Consider the following 5,083-nt stretch of genomic DNA (forward strand, 5'->3'; position numbering starts at 1 on the left):
CCTTATACAGCATTTCAGATTTCCATTGAGGTGAATCCTTCTTCAGGTCAGCTTCCCTCATATCAGTCACAAATGTACTACCATTATCATCCTCTTCAGACTCCTCGAACTCCTTGGCCATCAAACACAGCTTTCTACTAAAAGCATAACCAGCACCATCATCATCAGTATCACTGTCAGAAGATGAAGAAGAGTTGGTTTCATCCCAGTCATGATGCTCAGCAACTAGAACTTTTTCTAGCTTCTTTTCCTTCTTATCAGTCTTTGCACTTTCCTTCATCTGAGCCTTCATAGCCTTGTACTTGTTCTTGTACTTGTCAGCTTTTGAGAAGGAGTTAGCATATGAGAAAGAAGGTTTCCTGGACATGCATTCAGCTACAAAATGTCTAACCTTCCCACAATTATAACACTCAGATTTTGGACCCTTGACTGATTTGCCGATATACCTAGCACTCGGTTTCTTACTCCCTTTTTATGACTTGCTGATTCTATTATGATTGAACCTTTTGAACTGCCTATCCAGCAAAGCCATACCTTCAGCAAAGCCTTCCACATCATCTTCATCATCACTGCTTTCTTCAGACCTAGTACCACTATCCACCTCATCTTCAGCTGACTCTTCTTCTGCCATCAACTTTTGAACCAGTAAAGCTTTTTGAGCTTTTCTTTTAGCAGTAGCAATTAGAGCAGTGTCATCCGTTTTAGAGAATTTTGAGGTGGTGGGGGCAGACTTAAAGTTTTCTTTCAAATTCAGTTCAAATTTAGCTTCTGCCTTCTCATGGTTCCAAAGTGTACCATAGAGAGAAGACATGTTAAATGAAATGCCCAGTTCATATACATTATAAACGATTCACAATAGTTGATTACATTGCGAGGTATTTGACCTCTATATGATACATTTTACAAACATTGCATTCGTTTTTAGAAGACAAACTTTCATTTCATCGAAAGTTGACAGCATGCATACCATTTCATAATATATCCAACTATAAAGGACCTAATCTGTCATTTGCTTTAATAATGATCTTTATTGAACTCAACGACTCGAATGCAATGTCTTTTGAGATATATCATGAATGACTCCAAGTAATATCTCTAAAATGAGCAAATGCACAGCGGGAGATTTCTTTCATACCTGAGAATAAACATGCTTTCAAGTGTCAACCAAAAAGTTGGTGAGTTCATTAGTTTATCGTAATCAGTCATTTCTATAATTTTATTAGACGACAAGATTTCATTTATTCAATAATCATACACTCGTAAGTGTTTAAAATTCATTCATATGGATTGAACACCTGGTAACCGATCTTAACAGGATGCATATAGAATATCCCCATCATTCCAGGACTCTCATCGGACATGATAAATTGAAGTACTAAAGCAGTTCAAATTCTCTGACTGGGGCTTGTTAGTGCCCATAGATCTATCTTTAGGATTCGCATCAATTGGTGGCAATTATCATAAACACCAATTCTTAGGCTACCAAGCTAAAAAGGGGCATATTCGGTTCGATAATTCAACCGTAGATTGTAGTTTCGATTACTTGTGTCTATTTCGTAAAACATTCATAAAAGCGCATGTATTCTCAGTCCCAAAAATGTAAAGAGTAAAAGGGAATCAAATGAACTCACCTGTATTTTGTAGTAAAAATACATATGACGACATTGAACAATGCAAGGTTTACCTCGGATTCACGAACCTATATCATTTGTATATATATTAACATACGTAGTTGTAATCGAACAAATATATGTATCATTATTAGTGATGTAATTTATATATAATAAATTAATGAGTTTCATTATATATATATGGAAATATTAATGTAGTTAGGTTATGTGTATTAAATATATATTTATATATATAATCTTTATTTTTTTATGCTTATAACTTTAACAATATCTTTAAAACATTTATCTTCATAATCATAATAATTTTTAATAATAATAATATTGATAACACTAATAATAATAATAATAATAATAATAATAATAATAATAATAATAATAATAATAATAATAATAATAATAATAATAATAATAATAATAATAATAATGATGATGATGATGATGATGATGATGATGATGATGATGATACTAAAGATGTTACTTTTAATGATATTACAAGTTTTAACAAAACAACAGATTTAAAAATAATGTTACTTTTAGTAATAATGGTAATAATAATAATACCAATACTTATATTAATAATAACTATAATAATTTTACTACTACTGATATTAGTGATAATGATTGTGAATATAATGATAATACTAATAATAACTATGATACTAGTAATCATAATAATACTAATAATCATAAAATGATGCATGTATTCACCTTAATAATAATAATAATAATAATAATAATAATAATAATAATAATAATAATAATAATAATAATAATAATAATAATATAATAATAATAATAATAATAATAATAATAATAAGAATAATAATAATCTTAATCTTAATCTTAATCTTAATCTTAATAATAATAACTGATAACTAATACTTATCTTAACAACAATAGTAATAATTATAATATTAAATGATAATACTAATAATAACAATAATGATATTATTATTAATTTGATTAATGATAATAATAATAATCATTTTTATTATTGTATGTACTAACAATTCCTAACATAGTAACAATAATTAATAACAATAATAATACTACTAATAATAATAATAATAATAATAATAATAATAATAATAATAATAAAAATAATAATAATAAAATAACAAAATTACTACCTCACACGAATTAGGCTTCAAAAAGAATAGAACGCCATTGCCAAGACTCGAACCCTCGACCTCTTGCTAACCCAAATCACACATTAACCATCGATCCATTACAGTTTTTCTGTATTAATTCCCTTTTCAAAACTATTTAACCCATTTATCCTATTCACCTTCTTCCTCAAAACTAAATCGACTGTAAACCAAACTTTAAACTAACATCAAGTTACCCAATTGCTTTTATGACTTGTGATTTAAGTAAAACTATCTGTTGTGATTGATTTGCATTAACAGAAAACACAAAAAACATATATAACACAGCAAAAAAACAATCCGCGTATGAACTCAAAATCGACTTCGAAATTAAAGGTTATTATAGACCATGATTCCTTCATGAAAAAGGTGTTAAACCATTATTAGAAACTTCCTATATAATCAATTTAACTTACAACAAAATAGAAAATTCGAATTTTACCAAGAACAAATTTGTTGACTTTTAAATTTTAAAGTTTGACTCAAGAATTTGAATTCAATATGTAAAATTGGAGATTCAAACTTTGCAGAAAGTTTAAATAGATCAATTCTAACAACTCTACATTATTAGAATTTGAAATTTGATTCATGATCGAGTTTTGGACAAAAAGATGTACGTACAGAGCAGTTTGTAGGTTTTTTTTTAAAATTTGCATTTTAATTTCGCTGTTTTTAATTGGAATTGCACTAGAAGATAGTTATATAGAGGATGGATGATATCAGTACATCTATATTGACTCAATTGAAGTTTGTTTGATTGCTTAAATAATTCAACAAGAATAATTAATCAGAAGAAAAAAATAGAAAAAATACAATCGACTTTCCACAGAATTTGTTGTGATTATGTGATTTGATTCCATTTGTAATTCAATTTAGAGACAAAGTCAAGAATCAACTACAGTTTGATTACAACCTGAAACTGAATCGTACGATTTTGCTTGATTTATAATTTATATAATAAATACTAATAATTAGTAATAATAATTATATTAATAATAATAAATAAATAATAATAATAATACAAATAATAATAAATAGGATAATAATTATATTATTAATGTTAATAATAATAAAATGTATTATTTTCTAATAATCACAATTACAATAATGATAATGATAATAATTTATAATAATAATAATAATTCTTAATGAAAATGGTAATAATAATATTCAATAATATTACTAATATTAATCAAATAACTAAAATTATAACTTTATTACTAGTTATAATATTAATGATATTAACAAATCAAATGTAACAATTTTAGTATTAGAATTTTAATAATATTGATATTAATATTAATAATATTAATGAATGTAATAATATTCATATAATAATTATAATTAAACTTATAATTACATTTAATATATTTATATTACAATTTATATCATATATTATATGAATACATCTATTGAATATTGAATATTTATGTATTTTATAAATATTTCAATATAATAGTTATTAATAGAAGTCTTTTATATCTATACTTATATAGATTCATAATAATATCATATATCTATTTATATATATTTATTTAAATAACAACTTAATTATTTTGATTATTATTTTATATTTTTAATTCTAATTGATTAAGGGTATTTTTTTTATTCAAAAATATTACATATACTTATATTTATATTTATATATATTTACATATATACACACCATTATTCGTGAATCGTCGGGAATAGTCAAAGGTCAAAAGCATTCATGAAAAATAGTTCAAACATTTTGAGACTCGGTTTAATAGACTTTGCTTATCGTGTCAAAATCTTATAAAGATCAAGTTTAAATTTGGTCGGAAATTTCCGGGTCGTCACAGTATCTACCCGTTAAAGAAATTTCGTCCCGAAATTTGAATGAGGTCGTCATGGCTAACAATAAAAATGTTTTCATGACGATAATGAGTTGATAAATAGAGTTTTTATCATCATTGAGTAATATGGATAAAACAACTCATTTATGTGAAGAGTACGAGTGAAGCTATCACGAAAGAGTGATATGAGTAAATGTAGGTTTGTCTTAACTAGTGACGTAGTTACGGTTGATTTCCGGAATTCAAGGGATTTAGGAAAAATTTTCGTAATAAGATTTGATTCTTCGTAAATTAAGGAAATTAGGATCTCTCTAATTAAATGCGAAAATCTGCCTTGATTTCTTTATCAGACATTTCACTACAAATTAACTTCTTTCGTTCCATTACTTTTACCACTCCTATACTCAATTCTCAAATTCAAAAGATTGTGAAAATGCTTATTCCAGTTCTGATCCTTGTCCTTATCCTGACTATCGCACCAATCATT

The sequence above is a fragment of the Rutidosis leptorrhynchoides genome, chromosome 10 (assembly GCF_046630445.1).
Source record: "Rutidosis leptorrhynchoides isolate AG116_Rl617_1_P2 chromosome 10, CSIRO_AGI_Rlap_v1, whole genome shotgun sequence".
Classification (NCBI taxonomy): domain Eukaryota; kingdom Viridiplantae; phylum Streptophyta; class Magnoliopsida; order Asterales; family Asteraceae; genus Rutidosis; species Rutidosis leptorrhynchoides.